At 33.2% G+C, this 17,551-nt stretch overlaps 1 long non-coding RNA gene across 4 annotated transcripts; it reads left to right on the forward strand.

The window, feature by feature from the left end:
• The first annotated feature begins 887 nt into the window (after positions 1-887).
• On the forward strand, positions 888-5,522 carry LOC140893029 (uncharacterized). 4 transcript variants are annotated; one of them, XR_012152978.1, is made up of 9 exons: positions 888-1,011; positions 1,100-1,147; positions 1,523-1,653; positions 2,916-3,015; positions 3,695-3,745; positions 3,852-3,937; positions 4,244-4,314; positions 5,006-5,084; positions 5,314-5,522. It is a non-coding gene; the product is annotated as an uncharacterized lncRNA (long non-coding RNA). The 4 variants fall into 4 exon arrangements; XR_012152977.1 differs by having other exon boundaries at positions 5,006-5,522; XR_012152979.1 differs by lacking the exon at positions 4,244-4,314 and having other exon boundaries at positions 5,006-5,522.
• Positions 5,523-17,551: the final 12,029 nt, after the last annotated feature.

Consider the following 17,551-nt stretch of genomic DNA (forward strand, 5'->3'; position numbering starts at 1 on the left):
ATAAATATATAAATATAATATTATATTTATTTATTTATTTTCGAGCTCGAGCTCGAGTAACTCGAACTATAGTTGAGCTCGAGTATAAAAATATTCTTATGGCTCATGAGATGGTCAGTCAACTCAACTAACCGTCCATAGTTGGCAATATCATTCTGAAGCTTGATATGGCTAAAGCATGCAACAGAGTTCAATGGGATTTCCTAGAACAGATGCTTCAGGCATTTGGGTTCTCAGTTTGGGTCTGCAATTAGATTTTACGATGTGTAAACAAATACTGGTTCTCTGTTAAAATCAATGATACATTATTTGGTTTCTTTGAGTCGCATAGCAGCAGAATATTTATCTCGGGGGGTGGATAATTTATTTGAGAAAAATCTCTGAATTTTCACACGGGTTGTCCCTTTCGACTTTCCCACCTGTCTTATCCAGATGACCTCATTATATTCTCGAATGGTTCAGCACCAAGTGGTCAGCTCATTAGCAATGCCAAGAGTGAATATGCTAATTAACAACACTAAAAAGACAATGGTTTTATATCTAAACTGTTGTCGTTTGGTCTTTAACAATGGTTTGTACAAAAATCGTTGTCGTTGGTCATATTTTAATTAAAAACGACAACGGTCTTTAAAAAACCGTTGTCTTATATATGTCTAAGACAACGATTTTTAAAAACCGTTGTCTATGAGCGGGTTTTTAATGATCTACGACAACGGTTTTAATTAACCGTTGTCTATGTGTGTATTTTTTAGGATTTAAGAAAACACTTTTTTGTACTCCGTTGTCTTTAATATTTTTTATTTATTTTTATTTTTTTAAAATTAAAAAATATACAAATTACATAATATGTTAATAACCTACTACTACACGCACGCTTGAGGCTTAAATTTCTCTCTCCCCGCTCATTACTTTCTTCTCTTCATCATCTCTTCTCACTCCTCCCGAGAGCCATTTTCGATTCGAAGCTAACGCCGCCAATATCTCCGTCGTCGGCTGCTTGTTTCGCAAACGGTAAGTGGATCTGGAATCCTTTCGTCTAGGGCTACATTTCCATACCATTTTGCCCAATTTTTGACTCATTTTTTTTGGAAATTTGTAGCTGTAGCTGCCGCCGCCGACCAATTTGGAGTTTTTTCTACACTATAAGGTATATTTCGAATTTGATGCTTTTTTATTTTGTTTTTTCAGGATGTAGTGATTCTTAATAAGGTCGATTTAGTGTCGTCGAATGAGGGCAAAGAGATAGCACAAAGAGACAACACCGCCGCTGCGCTGCTAATGTGGCCTCCTCCACCGCCTCCATCAGCCAATGACCCATCATTGTCACCGTCCACCACACGAACCAAAGCCGCAACCATAGCCGACATTTATTGATCTCTGTTTGGCCCAAAAAGCATAGGCATTAAAACAAACCTGTTTGCTTGATACTTTGAGTTTAGTCCTTGCCTGCGAAATGTTTGATCGATTGCCTATGAAATTTTGCGTTGTTCGCTTTATTTTAAACTAATTGATTTTTTTGCAGGGGAAATTATCCTTTGTACGTTCACTAACTGTGGCTGCTACTAGCTCATGGATTCTCTGTTTTGCCACTTCCTCGAAGAATACAAGTTATCTGCTGCTCTGGACAAATACCCTTTACTTTCTTCTACTCAGGTTAATGTCCGATTCTTAAATTTATTTATTAGTTCTTTTTGGTGGAATGCTTTTGTGGGTTTACTGAGTGGACCTGATTGTTAGGGGATTTATATCATGTATTTTTTGATGTGCAGTTTCATTTAGATGGTGTTTCGAGTATAACTGAGATCACTGATAAAAGATTCTTGGTTTAGATTTTTTGACACCTTGTTGTTGTGTGACTTTGAGAGTTACTGTATATATAAAAGCATTTGGGGTGAAAGGTGATGTTTTTAAGAAAACCTCACTTGTTTTTAGAGGTATTTGGATAATTAATTAACTACTTAAAAATTGTGTGTTTTTTTTTGTCTTGTGCATCACGTTCTCTTTTTTTTCAAAGATTCTAATCACTACTCTATGAACAAAAGATGGTATTTTCCCCCCAAGAAAAGCACTTAACACACTCTGCATTAATATACCCCCTTCTAAAATTAAGTGATGTGTTGTGTCCAAAATGGCCGTTCATTTTTGACTGAAACAAAGAACGATAACTTCAAGTTTATACACTCAACATAGGTATTTGATTTTCCTTCTGATGTACTATTTCATAGAATTTTGAGTGAAGCATACTTCATGTTCACTTATCAGAAGTGGAGTATATATTTTCAAGATTACTGAGCCTGAAGGAATTATGATTATAGATTGAGCGAAAAATGGAATGAAGAATGGATTTTTACATGTACAATTGGATCAAAAAATATAGATGGGGAACAGTAGCAATCAAATTGAGGAAAACTTTTTACGGCTTACAATGAGGATTTAGTTCAGCCTATTCAAAAATTTTTGTCCATTACTTCACTTTTCATTGTCTGTTCGTCTCTCTTACCCTGAAAAAACTTGCACAGAACAATTGAGCTATGTTAATCGATGAATTCATGCTTGATGTCTGCAATTCCACTCCCACTAATTGATTAAAATTGACAAATAATTGGATGCTGGTTATAATTTTTACATGGTTCAGATATTGTCCATTGCTTTATTACATGAAGTGAGCAAAGGAAGGAGTTCTTGACATAACACAAATACCTTGAAGTTATGACTTGCTTTTTTAATTTTAACTAGTTTGAGATAGAAACTTTACAGGTAAGTTTGCTCTTTGATACAATTTTTGTCAGTATTAAGTATTAACCGGAACTTTGTTCATGAATCTGTTTACCAATGGTGATCACACTTACGATGAAATATTTTTATGCAAAGATAGTATAATGACTTCTAGATAGATGATGTCATCTGGACTACAGAGAAGGCCATTCACAAATCGCAAATGTAAAATGGAGTGGGAATTGCATCTCAAGCCTCAGTTTGTGATGCATAAAGGCATGGCTATGGGCTTCTGCGACTGTGAGTTTTTTTTATCAATTGGTTCTTTGTTCTTGTAGACTTTTCCATCCATTTCTTCACTTCCATAGATAGTTTACACCATTATCATCTTCATTCAATATTTTCAGTAAAAGATATGATGGATTGGTGTCTGTAGTATACTTGCAATAAGTGGGTCCTCCTTTGTTTTTGGTTTGAATAGTAAATACAACTATAGGTTGTCATTTATAATATGATAGCTTAACCAACGGTCACAGCAATTACCCAGATTGTATAAAATCAATTAGAGTCATGAGAAATGATTTAATGGCTTAGATTTTTTTCTTTGCAACAAGAAGCCTTATCCTATCAGGCTATGCTGCTGTCATTGTCGAGAAATGATTCATCAGGGATACGATATTTTTATATAAACATGCATTAGTTTCTAAGTGTATTTGCTATGTTCCTTAGGATAGAAGTCCTCCTGTTTGAAGAGAATTCTCCTTAATTTTGTACCCTTTCTTCTAACAATTTTATTGTTGAATATCTTGCTCTGAATTTTTACTGCATTTTTCCACTAGGAGATGGATTCTAGAGACGATGACATTGGTTCAGAATTGAAATATGTCCAAATTGATTGTATCAATTTTGATTTTATATATATCACTACCTTTGGAGATGAATGAATGAATGGAATGTCATTTTTTTATGTTTACTGCAGCAAAATGGAGGAGTTATTACACTATATGAAGACTCTGTTCTCAAATGAACGGTATTTCTCTTATTTGTTGATTCAATTGAATTTTTAAGTATTATTCGATTCATTGCTATCAAATTTAAACTTATTCTTATTTGATTAACACTGCCAATAATTGCAGATATGGCGGATCAAGCAACAAAGATCTCTGTTGAAAACATATGCACGACACTACCATTTAAACTCTTCAAAATGATCACGATATAGGTTTTCTACATCACTTGTTATATTTTTTATTTTAATGTTTTTCTCTTGTTCTTTCCCTTTTTTTAGCTTTTGTTTTGGTTGTTCTTTGCCTCGATGGATGTGCTGAATATATTTCCAATTAATACTTGTAATTATAGGTTCATAGAAATATATTTTCCCTAGCTAGCAGTCCTCTACTTGTTTCCCTTTTTTGTAGCTCTTGTTTTGGTTTTTCTTGTAGTGTAATTACTGTGGGACAGAATGTTGATATAATAGCGTTTGCATATGCTTTTATGTGATATTTTTGTTCTTGTGCTTTCATGGCAGATTGGTGCAATACAGGCTGTGTCCCGAAAAGCTTATTTTATAGCTGTAGAAAGTGAGATCCAACCGAATCGGTTTGTTTTTACATCTTTACATGTGGAGATTTTACATAACTCAAAAAGCCACATTTAGCACAAGCTGATTTGATACTTGATATATATATATATATATATATATATATGTTTCACAAAATAGGGAATATAAAAAACTACCAAGTGGATGCATATGCTTGCAGCTTGTGCATATTGATAATCCCCACCGAGCAATAAAAGAAACAAGGATGCTACTTGTTGTTCGATTTTACAGCACTTATTTTCTTGTTTCCATACTTATCTTTTGCTTTTTTTTTTCTTCTCATCGTGTTTCTTCTTCTCCTGCTGTATTTGAGGTCCATTATTACTCAGTATTTGAGGTCCTCCTGATTTGGAATTTATGCTTCTGATCCGAGAAGTGCTACAACTAATGGGTGTAATGAACTGAAATTAATTTTTGAGTTTTGCTTCCTTTTACATCATGATTTTCATGTGTTTTCAATGCTAAATAGCTTTAATACTTGTAAATAAATCGTATAGTTTGGCTAAAACTTCATGTAAATTTGGTGTCAATATCTTGTGTGCAACTTGTTTCCCCCCCCCCCCCCCCCCCATGTTTAGTTTATTTTCCCGCTTTGCATACTCAAACATGGTCATGATTTGATTTATTGAAGGAACAAGTGAATTTTTTTAGATGAAAATGGGAATGACTAGTGTCTGAAATATTTTGCAGATATTGCTCTTGCGAAATTCGAAGGTGATAAGAAGTTGCTTGGGAGGAAAATTAATTAAAAAAGCAAAGTGGAGAACAAGTAAGACTCTGATTTCTCCGGATATCATTTCTAAATTTCTTGTGAAAAATTGTAAGAACTCATGTTTCAGCTATGAACTGTGGGGAAGAATGGATTCGATGGGGTGAATTCTTGAATTTGAGAGATTTATGTAAATTTTTTGGCTATAAAGCTATTCATGATCATCACTTTTGGTTTACATGAAATCCTGAACAAAGTTTGAAAGTTATAAATATCAATGTTGAGACAGATTTGTAATCTACATGAAAAACTAGAGGAGGAGGAATATTATGCAGAAAGTGTGAAAAACAAAGTGGCAAAATACACAAGCAATCAAAAAAAAAGAGAGACGATTGAAGCTACACGTAAAGATGAGATATTCAAGGCAACGAAGGCGGCTAATACATGCATATCGTGCAACCAAGAAGATTTTTAAGAAATCTATTTGATGATTTTAAGGTGAAGTGTCTTGTGTTTAGCAAAGAATTACCTCCGAAGTTTCAAGATTCCCTTGTAAAGTTTGTTTCTTTGATATGATGTATTGTAATACTGAAAAATTGTATATTAAATTTTATTTTAAAAATTTTAAATTTTGATTGATTTATAATATTAAAAATTTGTATATTTTTTTTTATTATTTTTATTTAAGAAACGACAACGGATTTAACCTGTTGCAGAATTGTTGTCGTAAGCTTCAAAAGACAACGGATTTAAACAGTTGCAGAACTGTTGTCGTACACCTACATAAGACATCGATTTTAAAATGTGGTTGAATAATGTCAACATACGACAACGGATATAAACTATTGCAAATATGTTGTCTTATGTCAACATAGACAACGGTTTATAACTGTCGTGAAAGGCAACTTAAGACAACGGTTATAAACCGTGGTCAAATAGTGTGTACGACAATGGATATTTACTGTTGCATATCCGTTGTCATATGTTGGAATCCACAACGGATATAAACCATTGTTGTATGTTATACTTTCGACAACACCTAAAAGTACAACGGTTTTTTGACCCCTACGACAACGGATTATATCCGTTGTTGTTTCTATTTTTTCTTGTAGTGATCGCTTTGAAATATTGTGCGCAAAGTTCCTACGGGTCTCGAAACTAGTGGAACAGAAAATTCATTGGATAGCCTGGGATAATATGTGCTCCCCCATGACAGAAGGTGGGCTGTGTATCTTCGACTGAAGGATTAGATGACGACCTTTTCTATTAAACTTTGGCTCAGATTCAGGACACTAGACTCTATCAGGAGCAGATATTTGCATATCAGATATCGCAAATTAACACCCCTACTGTTGTACAACTCATGAAAAATGTCTCTCCCACTTGGCGGAGAATGATGACGATATGAAATCGGGCAAAAAGTGCGATCGGTTGGAAGATAGGTGGTGGTAATGTCATCTTCTGGTTTGACTCTTGGCTGCCAGATTGTCCTTGGGTGAATGCGGCTCCAATCCAGTGGCGGATTACTTAGAAGGTCCAATGGTTTCTTGATGGGAGGAGTTGGAATTTGAAAAGGCTACTCCTTGCGGTTCCACATGGCGTTGCATGTTGTATTATAAAAGTGCCTATACATCCTGTTGCTAAGGACATTGTTACTTGGAAGCCCTCGACAAATGGCAAGTTCACTATAAAATCTGCATGGAGCTGGTGAGGAACAAGAAAAATGTTATTGGGTGGCTTAAAATTTGCTGGTCTAAAATCTTTCGGCCAAATATCTCGATATTTTGCTGGCGTTGGTATTATAAGAGGCTACCAGTTGATGATAGTCTCCAATCTACAGGCCTTGCACTAGCCTAGCTCTATTTGTCAATGTTGTCGGGGCCAGGAGTCCTTTGACCATATTTGTTTCTCAAGCGCACCTGTCGTCACTATCTGGCACTTCTACGCTCGTATTTTTGGAGAACCCTCACATATTTAGAAAGTGGAAAATCGGCTTGGATTGGTGGAAAGTAGGTCATAGGTTCACTATAAAATATGCATGGGAGCTGGGTGAGGAACAAGAAAAATGTTATTGGGTGGCTTAAAGGTTTCTGGTCTAAGCTCTTTCGGCCAAACATCTTGATATTCTGCTGGTGTTTGTATTATAAGAGACTACTAGTTGATGATATTCTCCAATCTAGAGGGCTTGCGCTCGCCTCTATCTGTCAATGTTGTCGGGGCCAGGAGTTCTTTGACCATATTTGTTTCTCAAGCGCACCTACCGTCACTATCTGCACTTTTACGCTCGCATTTTTGGGGAACCCTCACATATTTAGCAACTGGAAAAGCGGCTTGGATTGGTGGAAAGTGGGTCATGTCAGGGAACTGATACCATTCCTTATAACATGGTTTCTTTCGAGGGCCAGAAATGACCAGAAACATGGAGTCATGCAGCTTCAGTCGTACAAGATCATCAAGAATGTTAATTATTACATCTCATCTATCGCCCAAGCAGGGGTTCTTAGGGCAGAACACTGGCACGGTTTTGGATATGTTGCAAATTTGTCTAGGTTTGGAGCATCAAACCACACACACTACTATCATTAGTGTGGTCCGATGGCTGCCACCCCCACAAGGCTCATACAAACTTAACTCGGATGGGTGCTCGAAAGAAAGAGGTGAATCTGGAATTGGAGGGATCATTCAAGATCACACAGGCTATCCGAATATTACTTATCATGAATCCAATGGCCTGGGGACGAACACTAGAGCAAAATTTTCTAGCTAGCTTGTAGGGGATACAGATTTGCACACTTTACAACCTTTTTCCTCTATGGCTTGAGGTTGACTCCATGGCGGCTGTAGTAACCCAGAACCTATTTTAGGATAATAATATGATAAACATGATTAAGGGTTAGTATTTAACCAACTCAAGGGGTTAACTGGACTTCAGTAGCAAAAGTTGGACTTTTGTGCATGGTCCAGTTCGGAGGCTCCGAACCCAGCACTTCGGAGGAAACGAAGTATAGTATTTAACTTCGGAGGCAGGGCAGGATCGGACACTCCGAACCCTGATCGGACGGTCCGAACTCCATCAGCCAACAATGCACGATGACTAAGCCACGAGTTTTGATATGTGTCCAAGAGTCAGCATATCGGACATCCCGAGTTCGGACGCTCCGATCGTCACGTGTCATGCATGCAGACTTCGGACGCTCTGAACCCGGAACAAAGGCTCCGAACATGGACAAACTTTGGCCTATAAATAGGGGTCATTCGATTCAGAATTTCATATCGAATTTCCGAGTTTCCTTCTTCAGTTATATATAGTGTGAGGTATACACTTCAGGGCCCTATCGGTTTATAGAGAGGTTCTGGAATAACAAAGATGTTGTTATAGTTCTCCAAAATGAGCGACTCCAAAGGGCTTACTACGGACGAATGTATGGTCCGGGAACCTTATTAAGTTTTGGGAGTATTTACTAGCTTAGTTAAGACTTATAGAACTTGTGTAGTGATACGTTGAACTTTTGAATATAGGCTTGGAACTTAGTTCCTACTAGACTCGAACTAGCTTAGAGGTACGTACACATTGACTGAGATTGCCAGGAAATATATATGTTTATATGTTGCATTTCTATGGCATTATTATGTGGCATGATGTATGGTTTACTTCTTTCCATATTCATATGTCATGTGCGCGTACACGTTGAGCCTATTTCTTTGATATACCTGTATTTAGTCTAGAGTCGAATGTACCATTATAGCGGGGGTTTCTAGGAGATATTCTAGAACCGGATGTACCGTTATAGTGGGGGTTCTAGGAGAGTGTGGTTGTACCCAAAGGTTTGATCTGAGCGGTCACAACACTCAATGGCGCCGGTTATTAGCATGACTTTCAGATGACTTATTACCCGTCATCACGATTGCATGCATCATATACATATGTTTACTCATGTTTATGTATTGGGCGTTAATCTCTCACGTCCTAGTTATTATCTTGGACACCCCATTCCACGGGGCAAGTCGCAGGATGGATGGAGCTGGTAGTTCGAGGCAGGACTAGGAGCAGTAGATATCAATGAATATTTTATACAGCAAGATTCAGTTGTATAAATGTTTCAGACAGTTTTATTTTATTTTATTTTTATATGGTTGTATCACTACTAAGTTTAAGCTTTGAACTATTGTATTAAGTTTGATATGTAAATTATGGGTTATGTTTCCGCATGTTTTACTCTGTTAAGTGATTATGTTTTAATTAAGATTAATGCATGTCATAGTTGGGAACTCAGCCCAATTCTGATGCAGATCCAAGGATATTGCACAACTCTAATGTGCATAAGTAACTTGTCTATAGGGAGGCAAATGCTGCAGCGGATGAACTTGCTAACATGGGGATTGCTTTGGGAGCATCCACGCTTCAACCTGCGAACATTCAGGGGGGGGGGGGGGGGGGGGGGGGGGGGGGGGGGGGGATCAAAGGAATTCATAGGCCGGATCTTTCTGGACTACAATATATATATATATTACAGTTGGTTAGTATTTTTGCAATTAATTTTGCAATTTCTCGATAGATTTTGGCCTAGTCCACTTCTCTTGTATTTCTTATTGTTTCTAATAAACGGGTAGGGGTCCATATAAGCCCTCGCCACAACAGGTAGCTTTCGAAAAAAAAACTTTCTTGATTCATATTTTTTATATTAATAATTTTCAATATTATTTACATTATCTTCACTATATAAATTAGCATACAATTAAAGCTCTAATAAAATTTTTATCGTCATTAACAATGACAGATGAATCAATTTCCATGTGATTGTTAAGATCGAAAACGTAAGTAAGCTGGAAATAAAAGTAAAGACTCAAGAAATTTTTTATGGATGTTTGAAGTTAAAACTTCTATGTTCCCCCTTATTCTGTTTCTAGAAGGAGTTTCACTGAAAAATTTGATTTATACAACTGTTTGCGTAAACTCTATCCAATCAACCCTTGATTGGAACTCCTAGAATCACAATCTACAATCATATTACTTCATGATTAGAGTTAGAACAAAAAATGTAATGTGAGAACCCAAACTTTCCACCTTTCTGGTATTAACTACCCATATTACGGACAATATGTACCGCCCTAGGACATTTGGCTTCGTGTGTCACAGAGAGAGCCGCATATATGGAGAGTGATCGGAAACTCATGAAGGTTATTCAAGAAGCAAAGCATCGCCATTTCAGTGTGTTGCTGTGAATTATTGGAGACGCTCTAAGACATCTCCTATTGAACGTGTCGATTGAATTGTTGATCATATCTCCGTATTTCGGCTATACAAGATTTGGATTCTTGTTTAGTTAGTTATTTGTTGTTAGCAATAATATTTTAAGGAAGTTAGTCTTTCATTATTCATCAGTATTCATTTTGTAAATTGACATTATTTTCTAGTGATTATTTTTATAACCTGATCTTGCATCGTTCAAGTGTTTATACTTGTGAATAAATATTTGAGTCTTACGTTATTTCCGTAAATCCTTTGTGTGATATATATTATTCCGTTGCATGTTGTTGTATGGTTTTTACAACGTACACCACACACAACAGTTATATTTGATGTCACACACAATTCTGTTGAGTTTAGTACTTTTATGTGAAACAACAGTTTTAAATAGAAAGGAGTAAATTAGCATGCAAAATATGAACTGATCTAATACAAATTAATTGATTCTTCCCATGAGTCAACGTCCTTGGCTTTATTAGAGTGAGAAATATTAAACTTACAGTATATCATGCATTTTGAAGAGGTGTACTCGGAATAAGTACTTATTCATAGCCACATGCAGGAAGTTTTATTTAATAGAGTATTAATTTTACATAATATATATTATATTATATTATATAGGGCCGGCAGGCATGCAGACTGAAGATCATGTTGATTCTAAGGCAGAGGAGACTGCAAAGAAGCCAGTAGAGCTACTGCGAGATGCTGCAGCAGAGGTTTAGGAAGGACTAGAGAAAAGTTTCCATTTTTATAATCTTGAGCTTGAAGCCCGGGAAGGACTACAGAAAAGTTTCCATCTATAATATCTTGAACAGTCCCCTGGTGTATAGTAATGTTTCCCTGTATGGAGTAAGTAGTCGTCTATCCACTAGCAGCACCTAACATCATCACCACCAATGCCACACCCCAAAACTTGATATCAATCAAGCTTGCCATGAATATTTATGAATTAATGGAAGAGGAAAATGCATTTGGTTGGTATTTATAGAGACTTCCTTTAATTACCTCATTTTAAATTTATATATTAATTAATTAGTATCCACTTCCTTCTAAATAATATCAAATATTGAATTGATGCATGCATGTGCTCTATGACTCCAAAGTCAAACCCAAACAATAGTATCATATCATCAAGTGCTGATTCACAGACGTAGAGGTAAGGGATGGCAAGCCTCGGCTATAGCCCAGGCCTGTTTGGCCCTAAAAATAATATTCTTTTTTCCCTACATATCTATAGTCAAATTAATGAATTTTAGCCAAATTTTTTTTTCTGGGCTTAGATTTATATATTTGAAATTCATTGATTTCGATTATTTTATAGTTTACAATAAAACAATTAATAAATCAAATCTTAAATTCACAACTTAATTTTAATTTTTACTCTTTAATAATACAAAATATAATATATATATATATTTCAAATAATGACACAATTATTGGATGAACTTGAAATTCATCATAATTAATTAAAATGATATACTACCTCCGTCACATATATGTTGTCTTGTTTTAGTTTTCACGCAAATTAAGAAAAATTTATTGGGAAAGTAAATTTTATATAAACTTCCTATTTTATCCCTATTTAATGTATTAAAAAATGATTGCACAATTTTCAAGGTGTAGTTAATAGGGGTATATTAGTAAAGAAGTGTAAAAGACTATTACTAAATATGGTATATGACTATATATTTGGAACAAATAAAAAAATAAAATATGAACACTATAATTGGGAGGAGGGAATATTATATAAACATATAAGGGATAAATTTGAAGTTTATACATACATACTTACTTTCTAAAAAACAAAAATACATTTTAATATATTTAAAATTTTTCGATCCAAGTAACATCTTAAAACTATAAATACCACATTTTACGTCATTTTTCGAAGTAAAATCTACTGCAACATCAGTGAAGCCCACCACCTAGGGATGGCAACAGGGCGGGTTTGGCTAAATTTGGGACCCGCCCCGCCCCGCGAACCCGGCGGGTCCAATCCGGGTTAGACCCGTTGGACCCGCCATAAATTAAATAATTTTAAATTTATTAAAATAAAAAAAATAAAAAGTTTAAAAATTAACAAATATCATTAAATTTAATTTCAAATATAGATTTATAATATTTAAGACAAAAAAGAAATTATTCTCACAAGTTTAAATTTATTAACTTGTAATTAATTAATATTTATTAGCTAAAAAACATTATAATGATTTATTTTATACTAAACATATCATAATAAAATAAATTCATTTCAATCCAATAATATTACACATTCAAATTATGGATAAAATATTAATTATTAAGTATAATAATATAATTATATATTATTAATATTACATATATATTTTATATTTATATATATACATGAATATTTTAAATTTTTATATATATAATACTTTGGCGGGGCGGCTCCGGGGCGAAACCCGAGAACCGCCCCGGACCCGCTTGTGGACCCTCTTAGGCGGGTCTAAACCCGCCCCGTCGGGGCGGGTTTGATGCGGGGGCGGGTTTAGACCCGCCCCATTGCCATCTCTACCACCACCTCGATTGGTAACATGAAGGGGTACAGTAGTGGGGCAAGGTGCCCAACCTTCCCCAATTTATTTTATTTTATTTTCAAAAAATCTTTGTCTTTTGTTTTTTCTAATGTTAAACTCAAGGGTTTCTTCAAATTTTTTTACAATAAATTTTGAATAAAATAAAATAATAAAAGTTAAACACAATTTTTTTATATATATGTTTCTCTATATATATGTTATGCACACAATATCAAAACCGATCCGAAATCCTTCATAAAAACTGTAGCACTGTTCTTTGGAAATTCATAGATCGCTTCAAACATTAACAATAAATGTAAATAAATTGAAGACGTAATATGAATTCATCAATACGTAAATATGTATTTTGTATCGTTTAAATCTCGATATTGAAATTACATATTTTTAACACTTTATAATTTATTTGTCCTAAATAAATTTTTTAATTCAACATCTCAAAATCATTCTAGTTATGTCAAATTACCGGATAATTAACTTCAAGATGTTACAGTGTGTCCTTTTTTTATTTTGGTTAAACTTGGCCCGATCTAAAATTTTCAACTCCTATGTGTTATAAAACTAATTATGTATTTTTCTAATAAATATTTTAACAAATGATTCAATTTTTTGACTTAATAATTTTAATTTATCACTTTAAAATAATTTATTTTAAAATATACAACGAGTTTTGTCTTTTCTTCTGTTGCATGGTTTTCTCTTACAAGCGCACAATGTCAAGTTTTAATATATGATGAGTAAAGCATCGTTTTCATGAGGATTGAGAATTTATATTCACACAAAATAATGTAATTAAAATAATTTCAATTTTATTTAGAAATCAAAGTTAAAAATTTCATAAACTAAAATAAATTAACTAAACCCAAAATTTCAAGAACGGTTTTGAGTACGGTTTTGAGTACATGATCTGAGACGGGTTCTACATACAAGATTTCACCAAATTTTCATTCATTATTCGAATGTCAATTACGATATCCCTATCAAAAATCAAACATAAAAATAATTTAATCAAGTTATGTGTTTCGATTTCAATGACCTCAAAAGAAATTGTAGGTCTCCCGAACACTACAAAAATCATAGGTTGTGATTTCCTATTATTCTATTCAAAATCCCCTCTTCCGAGTGTCAGATTTCAAATAATTTTAACATTCAATCTATGACCAGCAAATTGAAGGACAATCAAAATAAGAATAGACAAATAATTTTTTAAAAAAAATAATAGTAAGCAAAATAATATTCAAATCATGAAAATAAAATCAAGTTCTGTCAATATCTAAGTATTGTTATGCCCCGAAACTGTGCCTAGTTTACATCGGCGTTATTTAACATTTTCACATTAAACAACAAGCCTTGAATTTCAAAAATTGCAGGAATTAGTCTATTCATTCATAAAACTAAAATACATTGTCTGTCATAACTCGATTTTAAATTCTCTTTAAAATCCTTAACTGGAAACAACTAAACATAATACGGAGCGGCTTAATACAATTAAATGGAAACAGAAACTAAACATCATCAATTTATTGGTCTTCTTAACCATTCACCAACCCTAGAACTACTTTTGCTCGTCATCCTCGTTCTCATCTTCGTTCTTATCTGAGAGGGTGGTTTAGTGGATGAGTGATATGAGTGTCACTCAGTAAATGGGGAAAATATCTCAGCTATTTAAATCATTCCAAGAAACTTACATACAGAAATAGAACGGAATTGAAAACTCATGTTCTTAGCTTAATACAGATTCGAGTTATGCACCAGTTTACTATAATTATTATATGTTTGTCCAACTACAGGAATACAATATTTTTTTAATATATATATATATATATATATATATATATATATATATATTATCTAAATTTAATGTTAATATATTTCCAAAATTTAAAATTAAATTTAATAAACTAAAATAAATTAACTAGAATAAAATTTCAAGGACGGTTTTGGATACACGATCTGAGACAGGTTCTAGATACAAGATTTTACTCAATTTTCATTCATGTAAATCATGTCAATTAATAATATTATGTATTAATTTATAAGCCAAGAACACTTAATTTTGATTTACTTTCTCTAGCTCCCGATTGCCGAGTAAATTTTTTTTAATTCTAATTACAATTTCCATATCCCTTTCAGCAATCAAACATAAAAATAATTTAATCAAGTTCTACGGAATTCGATTTCAATTACCTCAAAGTAAATTGCAGGCCTCTCGATCGAACTTATCTACAAAAATCATAGGTTATGTTTTCCTATGATTCTATTCAAAATCCCTTCTCCAGAGTGTCAGATTTCAAATAAATTTAATATTCAATATATGATTGGTAAATTGAAAGACAATCAAAACAAGAATTCACAAATAATTTTAAGAACAAATAATATTAATCAAAATAATATTCAAATTATGAAAATCAAATCAAGTTTCGTCAATCTCTAAGTGTTGTCACACCCCGAAACTGAGTCTAGTTGACATCTGCGTTATTTAGTTTGTTCACATCAAACAACAAGCCTCAGATTCCAGAAATTCAAGAAACCAGTCTTATTCATGAATAAAACTCAAATACATGCATTGTCTATCATAAACTCGAATTTAAATTCTCTATACAATCCTTAACTAGAAACAACTAAACCTAATACATTGCAGCTTAATACAAATAAATGGAAAAAGAAACTAAACGTCATCAAATACTGGTCTTCTTCACCAACCCCAGAACTAGTTTTGCTCCTCAACAATGGGAGAAATATCCCATATTTTTAAATCATTTCAGGAAACTTACATACACATACAGAAACAGAACGGATCAAAAAATTTATATACTTAGCAGAATGCAGTTTCAAGTTATGCACCAGTTTACTTATGAGTTTCGTGGCTAACTGATATCATCCCCTTATATGTTTATCCTCTAAAGGATGATGAATCAGAACTAGGGGTGTTCAAACTTCGGATAAACCCGAAAAAACCGAAAATCCAAACCGGAAAAACCAAACACCAAACCGAACCGAAAACCAAAATTTAAAATTCGGATATAAATGTTAAAACCGAAATTTATTTGGTTCGGTTTCGGATTATATATATCAAAACCGAACCGACCGAAAAAACCAAAATTTTATTAAATTAATAATTTTATTTTTATAATTATTTATATTATATATTTTATGAGATGATACCTAGTGAATAAAAAATTATTTTTAATAGTTTTTAGATAATTGTTGTTTATTTAAGTCATTTAGACTTTGAATTTAAATATTTTAAAAAAAATAATTTAAAAGATAACATATTATATTTTAAAATATATTTATAATATTAATTAAAATAATTATATCAAAACCGAAATAACCGAACCGATTTAGTAAAAAACCGAACCGAACCAAAGAAAAATGATTCGGATATCAGATTATATATTTCTAAAATCGAAAAACGGAAAAATCGAAATAAAAAACCGAAAACCGGACCGAACCGACCGATGAACACCCTTAATCAGAACATAACAGAAACATAGCATAGTATTCAAAATATATATTCATATCATACCACTAGTTCACAAGCATCAGTGCATAAAAATAAATGATATCAGCTTATAATACTAGCTACTCAAAATTCAAACCAATAAAATCATGAAGTGTTGATTTACAGAGGCAGAGGTAGGGGATGGCAAGCCTCGGCTATAGCCTAGGTTGTTTGGCCTAAAATAGTTAGTTTTTTATATAAAAATAATTTTTTTTCCTATATATCTTTAGTCTAAATGAATTTTAGCCTAGGCATTGACTCAAATCCAATTTTCATTTCTTGCGTTTGAATTTATAAATTTGAAATTCATGAATTTCGACTAGTTTTATGGTTTATAATGAAACAATAAATCAAATCTTAAGCTCACAACTTAATTTTAATTTTTACATTTTAGTAATACAAGTATAATATATTTCAAATGACATCATTATTAGGTGAACTTAAAATCCATCACAATTAATTATTAATAGACTATATATTGCATCATGACTTTCATGAGTAATGAAGATGTATTTAATTTTTTCATTGATATCCATTATTACATCAAAATTAATTATTAATAGACTATATATTGTTAGGATAAAAAAAATATGTAGATGGAGGGGGTGAATACACACTTCAAAATATTTTGAAAAACTTTAACTGACAATTAGTCTGTGTTATCAGCTCGATTGCTAAGATTTGCTTAAGATAATTAGCTGTGGGTACTGAACTGGTAAATGTTGAAGCTTCTTACAATCCAAGTTTGAAATGACAGCTAAGGCGAGAGTAAATATGCAGTAAAGTAAATAAAACAAAGAATTTTTTTATGGAAGTTCGAAGTTTAAGCTTCTACGTCTTCCCTTCTTCTGTTTTCAGAAGGATTTCCACTAGAAAAATTTGATTTATACAACTCTTTCCACAAACTCAATCAAATCAATCCCTCGATTGGAACTCATAGCAACACAATCTCATATAAATTATTGTTGAATCTTTTAAGTGGATGTTAATCACTCTTTTTTTGGTTAAATATCATTCTTGCCTTATAAAGTACGTATTTCTAATACCTATTTTTTCATATAAATTATTTGTTGAATCCTAATTTTTTGTGATAAAAAAACAATACATCATTGTTATAGGTTTGCTGCCAATTCATTGTAAAATAGGTATATGTCAACCGATCGCAAAGACATCAACCGATTTATGATAAGATATCAACTGCTCAGGATGTCAACCGACC

This window comes from Henckelia pumila, chromosome 3, assembly GCF_033568475.1.
Source record: "Henckelia pumila isolate YLH828 chromosome 3, ASM3356847v2, whole genome shotgun sequence".
Lineage (NCBI taxonomy): Eukaryota > Viridiplantae > Streptophyta > Magnoliopsida > Lamiales > Gesneriaceae > Henckelia > Henckelia pumila.